Below are 12,928 nucleotides of genomic sequence, written 5' to 3'. Positions count from 1 at the left end.
GGGCTTCACTAATATCAGCAACTTTTACTATCTTAATGGCATTTTTATTGATCTCAGCTTTAATGGGAGCTGTATATATTTGATGTTGGTCATTTAAAGTAGAGGTGAGTAATAGACTTCCCCACTGAGGATCATAAAGCAGCTCCTTGTCTGGCAAGTACGGGAAGCAAATAGAAGACAGCATTTAATCTACTGTTCTACCGCAGTTATCAGGACTGAGATGAAAAAAAATATTAAAATGTAAAGGTTGGAGCTTCCCCCCCCCCATGGTTGCCCCCCTTCCTGTTGCCTCCCCCCCTTCACCCTTTCCCATGCTGACTGCTAGGCACACTGGTCATCAGCAGGCGAACAACAAAAGGCCATTGGCGCAATGACCTTGGCTGTGGCATCACGCACTGGAGGAAAGAAATGAAGCCATTAGACTGAGGCAGGAGAACAGGTTATAAATCAAGCCATTTCCAATAAGCTGCCGTAATGGCCATCCATCATTGCCAGCTCGGCACACAGCAGACCGTGGAGACACTGGAGCTGCTAAAGCTGAGACATAAACAATAATAATCCGGGCTTGATATTTCAGCCCTTCAGGAAATTTAGGGACATTTGCTTTTCTTTTGTTTGTCAGAGGTGATATTTAAAGCATAAGATGTAATAAATAGAGGAGCGGTGACACGATGGGACAGTTTACAAGCATTGCATTCTGGGTGTGATTAAAGGGAGAATCAAAAGTTGAATTCCAAAAACAGCCACTGCTTCTGGAATAAAAGAGCAGACCCCAAACAAATAAACAAAACATCACACTCTTCATAGAATGACAGCTAGATGTTTTTGGAATAGGTTGATAGGTCTCATTGCTTTGAGAATTACAGCATTTTCTGTTACTGGGGTAAAACACAGTAACCCTGGATCATGATTTTGCTTGCAGAAGGAAGAGAGAAAGCTGGACAAGTGACTCAAATTCGTATTCGTAACCAGGTTACAAGTGGTTAATTGGAATTAGGCATGTAGAAGTTGTGCTTTTTAATAACATCATATCGTGCACTTCCAGTGGACAATTCACTATGGCATATGACCTTATGGCAAATATTTCAAAACAATGTTGTCAACATTTTAAGTGCACTCAAGATTGTTTACTGTGGCTTTGGGGAAAAAATGCCAAGCAAAGAACTAGCTGTTCTACTATGTCTGGGTTTTTCTGAAAGTCTTTAAAATGATTTCCTTATGTTATTAGGATTTTATTTCAAAGCTGTGCCCATCAGATATGGCCATCCAGCATGTTTTTCCAGATTTCTCATTTCTACTCTACAGTGCTTGCCCATCTCGATCTTGATTTGATTATGCAAAATCTCCAGTCCATATTTTTTATGTTATATGATATTCTCCACTACAAATGATAATGTCAGTTTTCAAAAATATATTTCCAGTCATTAAAAGTAGATAAAGGGGTTGGATGGTCTTAAAATTCACAAGATGACCTTTATGAATTATGATGCTATTTCAAACCACTTGGTAATGTATTGGAGTAAACCTGTCTCGTACCAAAATCCAAGAGCAGCTAAAGTAAGCATAACTGAGAGGCATGTTGCGACAATAGCACAATGTTCCAAAGAGCAATTTTTGGAAATAACATGGAGAAACTGCAACTTTCCTACCAAATCGGTCATTGTACTTTTCAATCTCCCAAAGTATGCAAGTCTTATAGGGTGTTTGCACGGTAGCTATAATGCAAATACAAGAAGAAAGTTAAGGTCCAGTCAAATAGTGTAGTAACTGAGGCAGAAATATGTGCTACATGGAAATGGCAATGCGTTTCAACAGAAATAAATCGGTTACAGACAATTAAGGAGATTCAGTCTCATTTACTCTCTTTTCAGCCTAAACTTAAGAGCCATAAAAAAGCAAAATGTACACCTAGATCCTTATATACTTTGGTGAGTCACCGGTTTCAAAATAGAATATTTTAATTATATTTTCAGAACTTAGTAGGGTAAGGTGATGTGTTCTACAACAGATCAATGTTGACAATAACCATTTTTCTTTCTGGCTGAAAAAGAGGACTGCCGATTGCATGTTTGGGAACTGATTAAAATAGCAGCAAGATGCTTAATCAGATACATTTAAAGGTGTGGCATGTTTTGCTTCCAAGTATGCCTGGGACATTTGTCCATAATGAGTCCGTCTTTCCTGAAAATTTTTTAGAAAAATATTTTTCTTAAAAGGAAAGATGTCTTTTGACTTCTTTTGCATGAAGGCAGAATCTGTGCCTGCTACTAGAAAGGGGAACTGAAGATGGATTTCTTTCCCTTGTTTTTGTGGCATCCTATCAAATTTGCCCCCTCAGTTAAATGGGGAAGTCTAAGGGAGATTGTCCCAGACTTCTCAGGAAAGTCAGCATAAATTTTTAATGGTTTGTCTAAATATTCCTATAATTAAGCATCTGATGATGTTTTAATACAAATGAAATAGGTTTGTTGTCTCATGAGCTGCTATTAGTCCTTTATAATAAATATTTATAAGTGTTTATAAATAAAATATTAATTGCCTGCAATGACATTTTAATGTGGTCCTAACCAACAGTGAAATGCTGTATAGCATCATGCTGCCTCACAAAATGTTTTGGAAGTTCTGACACTGCATCAGTACCACCGAGGTGGCCTATGGGACCGGAGTGGCCGTGGGAGGATTGCAGAGGCTACTCCTGGATAGAAGCAAAGACCCCCAGATGTTAGGATTGTTGGAAACACCAAGCCATTGACCAACTCAATGGTTTCCCTCCTTTCCTGCTACATAGACTGTCTACTAGAAACAGGAGCATCTCCAACATTACTAAAGCTTTACACGATGGAAGATTACATTGTTCCCTCTCGGGCACTTGTTCCAAGGCCTCCATTCTCTCTTTTCTCTGGCCCTCTGGGTGTGAGACCTTTCAGAAGGAAAAGGACAAGGCTTGACTGATATCCAGGCTGCTCACAGCTTGTGTAACTAGCTCTCCTAGGCCAAGGCCAGGTTGGGTTACAAAATGGTGATAAGGAGACAGGAAGAAAAGACTGTAAACAGCCTCTGCTAAGTTTTGATCTGGATAAGAAAGGAAAAATAAGTTAATGATAGCCTGTCTGAATTTTTTTTTTTTAGACTGAGTATCTATTATCCACCTGCCCAGGAGCAAATGCAACCTCGATGGGCTTCAAAATCTCCATCTGTGAACTAGGAAAATGAATGTATGCTATTTACATATTTTTTTAGGGACACTAATGAGGGCAACAGTTTATTTTTATTTATTCATTAATTGATGCAATTCATAAACTTCCACCATCTGCTACAAAGATTCAATTAACTAATTGTCATATCTCAGTTTACAAGTATAATATATTATAGAAGTGCTAACATGGAAGGGGCAGCTGGATGTGTGAGCAAGGTTGGATTTTTTCTTGAAAGAGTCTATCACACTTTTGCCTTGCACTTACCTTCAAGCAAATTGGAATTTTTTTTTTTGTTTTTTTGCGGTACACGGGCCTCTCACTGTTGTGGCCTCTCCTATTGCGGAGCACAGGCTCCGGATGCGCAGACTCAGCGGACATGGCTCACGGGCCCAGCCGCTCGGCGGCATGTGGGATCTTCCCGGACCGGGGCACGAACCCGTGTCCCCTGCATCGGCAGGCGAACTCGCAACCACTGCGCCACCAGGGAAGCCCGCAAATTGGAATTTTGTGAATCTTCTGTGTTACATAAAAGGAAGTGTACGCAGTAGGCGAGGACAGACTTTGGTTATTGGCTTATTAGCCTTGGTGCATACCATCTAGTGCCTTGGAGGAATTTTCTAGTGTCTTTGAGCCTCAGTTTCTGCAATTGTAAAATGAAGAAGTTGAATTGGGTGTTTATCCTGGTAGGAATGTTAATAATACCTTACATTATGTAGATTTTTATTATTTAAAAAGTGATTTTGGTTACAATATTTAGCTTATTTAAAAATCCATCTAAAAGGTAGGGAGTGAAGGTAAGTCTTGCAAACGCCAATCTGACAATTTTTGAGGGTCATGAGGCTCAGAAGAATCAAGATACTTATGTGCATTCATAGCACTAATGGGTCACAGACCAAGGATTGAAATTTAGGCATTCCATTTTGGGCGGTTTATTTGGTTTTTTTTTACCTTCAGGTAACATTGTTTTTCTAATTAGAGAGCATGTTTCGAATGCACGTTTTCTAAGTAGGTGGTTTCCAAAAACTCTTTCAGCTCCAAACTTCTCTATTTCTAATGGATTCCTTTGGCTTTTGACCATTTCTGTGGCAGAGCGCTCTGAAAGGGATTCTTGTTCCTATAGGTCATTGAACATGGCAGCATTCGTTGTCATGGATGCAATTCAGTTGACAATAGGGGTCCGCGAGAAGGACCATGTAGAAAAGGTAGAAATATACAGTATTAATTTGATGTCCATGATGTTATAGTTGAGAAAGCTAGCATTATGAGGACTTGAAAATGTTTTTGGCTACTACTAAACCTTATTATTTACAATTCATTTCTTATGAGTCAAGTCCCAGTAATCAATGTGTAATCTGCCAATTGCACTGTATCAAGTTTCATAAAAGAGGGCAGTAAACATACAGGTACCTGTTGCACAGTCCCCTAGAAATCAATCGTCTGTGTGGTGCTCTATGAAATTCTGTTTTGATTAGGTTGTTACATCTGGGACAGAACTGCAAATAGTGTTTGGCGGAGGAAGAATGTGGGCCTGTATAATGCTGAGATTAGAGTCTGTCCAATAATACAAGCATGTCAGCTGGGACCGGTCCTTGTATTTATAGAGGAAAAGCCACTGAGTGAGGATTCAGCACACAGGTTTAAGGGAGGTAGTGTCAATTACTTTGGGATCTTTTGTGATAACACTGGATAGACCACTGAGAATGTGCCATATTTAATCTCTTTCCTGCTTAAGTGGACAAAATCATCCTATTTGGGCAGAAGGCACAGAGGAGGAAGACGGGCAAAAATGACCTCCTGCTGCAGACCCTCTACACTTCTAATTTTTATGATTCTATGATGTGAGGGTCTAATTAATACGGTGACTTCTCAGAGTATTTCATGCTCTGTGCTTACGTAACTCTTTCAGATGGCAAATTATATGGCTTAAACTGCCATGCAGAAGGAGAAGGTAAGAAGTGAGGGAATAAAAGTAGTGGATTCTTAAATTAATGGTAGGAGCAAAGGTATATTCTCAATGGTGGATTGAGCTCTGATGTCTTAAGAATTTGTTATCCTACAGCAGAAAGACTTCCCAATTAATTCGTTTCTCAATCAAAGACTGGGTAGTTGTGAGGGTATAAGAGAATGAGATTCAAAAGCCATGTGTGAAATAATCACACACTAAAAGGGGATTCACTAAATTTGATACCCATATACTATGAATGAGGCTCTTTGTAACAGGTTGTATTCCTCGGATTTACAGATCTAATAAGCATAATTGGCAGATCCTGCCTATGACCACAGGTGGGAACAGCTGGTAGGTACTTGCCAAGAGCAATACATTTCACCAGCTGCCAGTGGAGCTTGCCAAAGTGGGGTCACCATGGAGCAGCTGGTCTTGTGGATAGGAACCTAAAAATCTGTCACTAGAACTTCCCGACTGTCACCTGCTAACTAATGTTCCAGTAGGTCCTAACTTAACAGGAGGGAGCAAGGTAGGAAAGTTCACACATTATTCCTGAGCACCTCGATGTCCAGAAAAAGTCTTCAGCCACCAAGAGGGCTGTTACTCTCACTGTGATGTCCCTGCAGTGATCCCACCATCAACATCAATCTGATTTTCTTAGCTGTGGCCTCTTTTACAAGGATGTACCATCCAATTGCTAAGGAAACTCCAGAGGTTACGCTCTTGTCAAATATGAGAAATCTGGAGACCTCCAAAGTGATGATTTGCCTTTGTAGAGGTAATTGTGGTTCTTTGAAAGAAGTTGGATTTTCTAGGTTTAAATAATTAGCTTAAATCTCAGTGTAATATGGTGTAAGATCTATGTGTGCTGCAGGAAAACAAAATTACATAGCACACCCATTACACGTTTCACATCTCGTCCTCCTTACCACCTCTCCTGCTTAAGGATTTCTCTCCTAAAACTTTATAATACAGTTATCCCATCCAAACTGGGTCAATCAGTGATTGAAATAAAACACAGAATTTGCATACTGTAATTAACAAGATGTCTTGTTTTCTATTAATGACCAATACACATTATGAAGCACATTCAAAAACGCATCCCTTGTTTCTTCTTGACTGAGATGGTGCTTCCCTTTACTTCACAGAAATTTATATAAATCTTCCGATCTGATCTCTTTTATGGGGAATTACTTTGATAGGACATAAAACAAGAGCAAAGAGTTGGCAATCTCTCTATGCCAATGAAGCCATTGTATCAAAAGTTCATACAGTACTGACCTAACAATAATACTGATAGGTTGTATCCGTTTTTAAGGGCACATCTCTATTTTTTTGCATATTCTGCTCCCTCTGCTTTGATTATCTACTGTGTTTTCATGAAACCAGATATCATGGAAAACTTCATTTCCTGCTAATCCTCCCTATTCAGGCAAGAGTTACATAAGGTTTCTCAAACACTGCAGTAGATGCTAGGAATTTTCCCTCATTATCCACGCTCCCCTCCCCCCCTTTTCATAATAAAATCCCTTGAGTTTCAGCAGGCTGTCATGGCCCTCTTAGAAACTACATTTCCCAGATTTCCTTGTAATTCCATGCTCTTAAGTTCAGCCAGCGGGATGCGAGTGGAAGCGATGTGTACAACTTGTAGGTCATGTCCTGCAAAGAGGAAATGACTATGTTCCATCTCTCTTCCTCCTTTCCTGTGGGCTGGGACATGACCCTTGTGCTGGCGACTGTTGGCAAATGGCAAACAAAGAAGGAAGGAACCTGAAACCCAGCTGACCTCATGGAGCAGAGCTGTCTGCTGGCTCCAGACTGCCCACCTACATCTGGACAGAGAAATAAATACACTGCTATCTTGTTTGAGTCACTATATTTCTGTCTCTTTATTACGACAACTTAGCTCGATGCCCTAACTAACATATACCTTCCTCTTTCCAGTCTCTGCATCTTTGTTTTCGTTATTTTCTCTTCCTGGAATGTCCTTAACTATCTAGTGACCATCTAGGGACAGATCATATAATCCTCCCTCTGACTCCCCTATATGAATGCAGAATTTTTCGTAGTTTCTTATTAAATTCCTATCACAGTGGATTCCGGAGAGTTTGCTGTGTCATGTCTTTCCAATTAGGCCATTAAGTTTCTCAAGATGAAGGGAGATGCCCTTCTAGAACCTGGGTCCTCAAAGCATATTGGTTGAAAGAATAACTACTATAGCAATAATAAAAACAATAGCAAATAACAGTAATGATGATGATAAGTTGCTGTAGTCATTTTTAAGTTGTACACTTCATAGATTTCATAGGCTGCTTTTAAATAACTTTAAAAGTCAATGTGGGGCTTCCCTGGTGGCGCAGTGGTTGAGAGTCCACCTGCCGATGCAGGGGATGCGGGTTCGTGCCCTGGTCCGGGAAGATCCCACATGCCGTGGAGCGGCTAGGCCTGTGAGCCATGGCCGCTGAGCCTGCGTGTCCGGAGTCTGTGCTCTGCAACGGGAGAGGCCACAACAGTGAGAGGCCCGCGTACCGCAAAAAAAAAAAAAAAATCAATGTCCTTCCCACTTCTGGGTATAGGTACAAAGGAAATAAAATAAGTATCTTGAAGAGATATCTGCATTTCCATGTTTGTTTCAGCATTAGTCACAATAGCAAAGATATGGAAACAATTTAGGTATCCATCAGCAGATAGATGTATAAAGAATTGTGAGACACACACACACACACACACACACACAGGAGTATTCTTTAGCCTTAAAAAAGAAGGAAGTCCTGTCATTTGCAATAACATGAATGAATCTGGAACACATTAAGCTAAGTGAAATGAGCCAGACACAGAAAGACAAATACTGCATGATCTCACTTATGTGTAGAATCTAAAAAAAAATCAAACTCATAGAAGCAGAGAGTGGAATGTTGGCTACCAGGGCCTTAGGGGTGGGACAAATGTTGGTCAAAGGGTACAAAGTTTTAGGTATGCAGGATGAATAAGTTCTGGAGATCTAACGTACAGCCTGGTGACTGTAGTTAGTACCATAGGTACTCTTGAAATTTGCTAAGAGAGTAGGTCTTAACTGTTCTCACTAAAAAGAATGATGACTGTGAGGTTGTAGATATGTCAGTTAGCTTGGTTGTGGTAAGCATTTCACAATGTCTATGTATATCAAACATTACATTATATACCTTAAATATATACAATTTTTATTTGTCAATTATACCTCAATAGAGCTGGAGAAAAAAGTCAATGTTAATTATCATTTAGAATACTTTAGGGAAGTTCCATAACTTTTTATGCTAATTTGTAAAATGAAGCAGTTTGGTTAAATTAGGGGCTACAGACTGGCAGCTACAGATGAATTCTGGTTTTTTGGGTTGTTTGCTTATTTGGGGGTCCATATTTTGGTTCTCAGTAGAGTTTGGTGATGTATAGAAATGTACTCCCCTGGATGTCATTTCAAAGTGTCTCAGGTTAGCTGTCATATGCTTAGGCTCTTCTCTTGCATAATGAATACTATCCAGTAGGTCCTCTTGAGAGGCTTATGGTTTTACTAATTATGGTCCACATGCTGAAATGGCAGTGGACTTGGGATTTCAGAGAAACAGTGAAAATAGAGGAAGAGCTGTGAAACAGAGTGCTTTGAATAGATTATAGCAATCTGTATAGGGAGTCTGCCGCGTCTGTATGGTGGACAGGTTCTGACTCTCGGGTATTCAGAAATGGAAGTTCTTGTCTAAGGCTTATTGATGTGCTCATTCCTATAGCACTTTTCCTGGGCGTGGCAGGCAGTACAGGGGTAGATATGGCCATGCAGAATTTGAAAGTATTTTTCAGAGCTGGAATGTGACACAGAACTGTAGTTAGAGGTCTAGTGCTGGGGAGCCTTAGAGATAAACTTGTTAATAAGCAGAATGATGGCAGTTGACGAGATGGAACAGCAACACCAAGCATAAGAAGAACCACTAATAAGGTGTCCTTCCCACATGAATGGGGCTGTGACTATGGGAGGTGACGGTGTCACTGAAGTTAGAGACAGTTATAAGCAGTGATCTTTAGGGCTTCTAGGCTAATTCATGTTCTGGAAGCAGATGTTAAAAGTGACTGGTGAAATTCAGGGCACATGAATAATCTGATGAACACTCTGAGACTTGAATGGACTGCGCTGGGCAGCTGGGGTATTACAGTGGGGTGCTGGTCCCTCCTACTGGGAAATAGAGTCACTTTGGAACAATGAATATCCCCTGGGAGTTCTGGAACTTAGTCAGACATTGATGAGAACAGGCATCTGTCTTCTGCTTATCCAAGTTCGGTTTAGCTCCGGCTGTCGTGTGTTGGCGCTAACAATTTGGGTAGAGGTGTCTCTGTTCGCGTGGCCTCTGCCAACGTGTTTCAGAGCTTCTCCCCTCTGGTTCTGCTGCCTGAAGTATATATAAGGTAGAAGCAGAGATAATGGAAGTGATAGCATTTCAAGTGCATGCTCAAGTGCGTGTGGGCTTAGCTTCTAATTTTGACTCAGCTACTCCTGGCTGTAGAGTGAAGCTTATCTTCTCAGCTGAGTTAGCTTCTGTGGATCAGTGACTTTTGTTAATTCAAGCATCATTAACTATTTGTAAATGACAAATCATGTCAATGATTTTGGATAGAAGCCTAAGTCTTAGGGAAATAGGTAGAGAGCTGAGTTGCCTGTGTCAAAATCTTCTAGTGAAATAAGAGCTCATAGTGGTGTTGGAGATCTCAGGGATGTAAAATTGAGTTGGAGGAGGTTTGGGGTAGACCTAGACCCTCAAGGATGAGGATGTCCTTGCGGCTTCAGATTGGACATATCCCTGAGAAGACTGGTAATTGGTGCAAAGACACAGTAGGCCTGATGGACTCCAAGCATCCCTTTAATCATACTCGGGGATTCCAATTCCAAATCTCTACATTCCTTGCCTTAGCCTGGAGACTCTATGGCTGTACAAAGTCCCCCATCCAAGGTTTCAAACCCATCTTTTTGTTTGACCCATTCCATTCAGGACTTTCTGAATGGTGGATGAGCGCAAACCCTGAGCTGTTGAGTAAGTTAGGAGATCACAGACTAGGATGCTTCAGGTTAGAGGTCCTCTTTGACTATGTTTAGTAGCATAGAAAGCCAACAGGAATTTCCTGGCCCATAAAACAGCTTCTCATGGCCCAAGACACATCTAGAATACAGGCTTCCATCTGCCTTCCCTTTAAAAAAAATCAGAATGAGCTTGTATTTAGCCTGACTGTTAAGCTTCATGGAAAAAGGAGCCTGGGATTCATCGGGAGTGAGAAGTCACCCTGAATAGTGAGTGCACTGGGGCCTACTGGGGCCGAGGGACAGCTTCCTGTTCTACAGGAAGGATGCAGAGGCCCCCGCAATAGAGCTGGAGGGCCTAAAGAACTCTTGGAAAATGTTTCCTCAAGCCAAAAGGCCTTGGCTTTGGACTCAGACAGCCACTTTCCTGCTTGGCAAGAAAAGGAGAACCCCCCAGAAATCAGGCCTGTGGTTATCTGGAAAATAATTGCTAACATTTTCCGTCCACCAGGCAGTAGTCTATGTGTTTTGTATGTACTGTTTCATAAAATTCTCACCCATCTTATGAAGTGGGTGCTATTTTTATTATTATTATTATTTAAACTCCATTTTATAGGTAAGAAAACTGAAGTAGAGGGGATTAAAAAAACTGTCCAGGAGCACACAGTTAGTGAGAACTAGAGATAGGATTTAAATGCAAGACGTTTATGTGTAATCTAAAAAATACAACAAGGTAGTGATTATAACAAAAAAGAAGCGGATATAAAGGGAAAACTACTAGTTACCAGTGGGGAGGGAAGAAGGAGCATTATAGGCATAAGGGATTAAGAGGTATAAACTATCAAGTATAAATTAAGCTACAAGGGTATATTGTATAACACAAGGAATATAGCAAATATTTTATAGTAACTATAAATGGAGTATAACCTTTAAAAATGGTGAATCACTATATTATATACCTATAACTTATATAATATTGTACAGCAACTGTACTTCAGTTTTTGTAAAGGCAGGAAGTTTGACTCCAGAGCATCTGCACTGCAACTGCCTGGGTCCATTTTCCCTCCCTGGCATCCAGATTGGGTTTGTTGGAACAACTAGGAGATACGCTAGGAAGTAAGCCAGATCACAGGGTGTGCCTTCAAGGATGATACACAACTTTATCATTTCCTAGGACCTTGGTTGTCTGGTCTTGGAAGTGGTAAAGGAAGGCATGGAGGCACATACAGATTGTGGGGCTCTCTGTGAATCACTTCCTATAAATGTCCTCTTGGTCTATTTTCTTACTTTCTCTTAAATTGCCTTCTATCTCATTTCTTGGGTGTGACGAAGTGGGTCAAACCAATAGGAGCATCACCTTCCCAACTAGACTCCCTCACTCTTCCTCCGCACACACTCCCATCCCCATGTGACCCCTGCCTTCAAAGTCGGATGAGATCATCCTACTCCTTAAGACATGTCCATGGATTTCAAACCTTTGTATTCACACTCCTTGACTTGGCGTACCATGCCCTCCATGATTAGAACCCACCGACCTGTCTAGGACCATGTACCATGGTTCCCCTCTTCCTCTCCCACCCCACACCCACCTTCATCCTTATACTGTAACCAAACCTAAGTGCTGTCAGCATAGTATGGTGCTCCACATCTCCATGAAGCAACACATGTCTCTCCTTCTTGCAACTTGCATACTCACACTTCCACCACTCCCACCCCCAACATCTTTTATGAATCTATTACTTATATTTTAATATCAAATCCAATATTATCTCATCTCTTGCTGTAAAGCCTTAAGGACTGACTGGTGCCTCTGCCCATCCCCCAGACAGTACCCTAGGAAGAGGACAGGCTCTGGGATTAGACCTGAGGTTTCACACCCTAATTAGGAAATATATAAGCATTATGGACTTGGATGGAAAAAAGATTATCTAAGTCTCAATGTCCTCATCAGTAAGATGGGTCGACTAAGATTTTCCACATTGAGTCCTTGGGAAGGGTAAATGTTGTAGAACAGGAAAAGCACTTGGCTCAATGCCAGGTGCAGAGTAAACAGCAGAGAAGTGATGGCTGTTATCAGTGTTCCAGTTATCATCTTATTCATCTCACTGTTGGGTAACCGTCAACCCACGTGCATGTCTTTTTTCTAGATGTACACTTCTTGAGGATACTGTCTGTGTAATTAGATTTTATATCCCAGCACCTGGCACAGTGCCCGTCATGTAACAGGTGCTCAATAAACACTTATTGGATGAATTATAACTCAATTATCTGCCATCTGCTTTGTCCAAAGCCGCATATTAGCAGGATCTAGCCTACTGCTCCCCTATTCCATCCTTCCATCTGCCTTTGTGTTTAGGGAAAGGGGAGTTTATCTTGCCTCTCCTCATAGAGTCAGTTCACACAGGTCCTGCCACTCTGTTCTCACTGCCTCCCAATGGTCCCAGCCAGGTTATACCTTGGGTTTCAGTGAATCTGACTGCTGGGTACCCCCTGGAAATGCAGGACTACTGCTTTCCCTCAAAGTGACGCTGCTGGCACCTTGCTAACCTCAAAGCAGGTGTGCTCTGTGGAAGCCACAATTCTCTTTCTTGTCCCATCCCAGCAGTAAGCACTTCATACCCACTAACTCCTCTCAGTGTCACTAACATGGTCCATTGTAAGAAACACATTGTCAATAAGGGGATGAGGATAACAAAGGGAGCTTGTTTTGTGGCACGTGGGGCAACAATAAACATCACTATTCCTGAA

This window comes from Monodon monoceros, unplaced genomic scaffold (genome assembly GCF_005190385.1).
Source record: "Monodon monoceros isolate NGI ecotype Baffin Bay Population unplaced genomic scaffold, NGI_Narwhal_1 Super_Scaffold_19, whole genome shotgun sequence".
In the NCBI taxonomy this organism is placed as follows: Eukaryota; Metazoa; Chordata; class Mammalia; order Artiodactyla; family Monodontidae; genus Monodon; species Monodon monoceros.
This window is presented reverse-complemented; position numbering follows the sequence as displayed.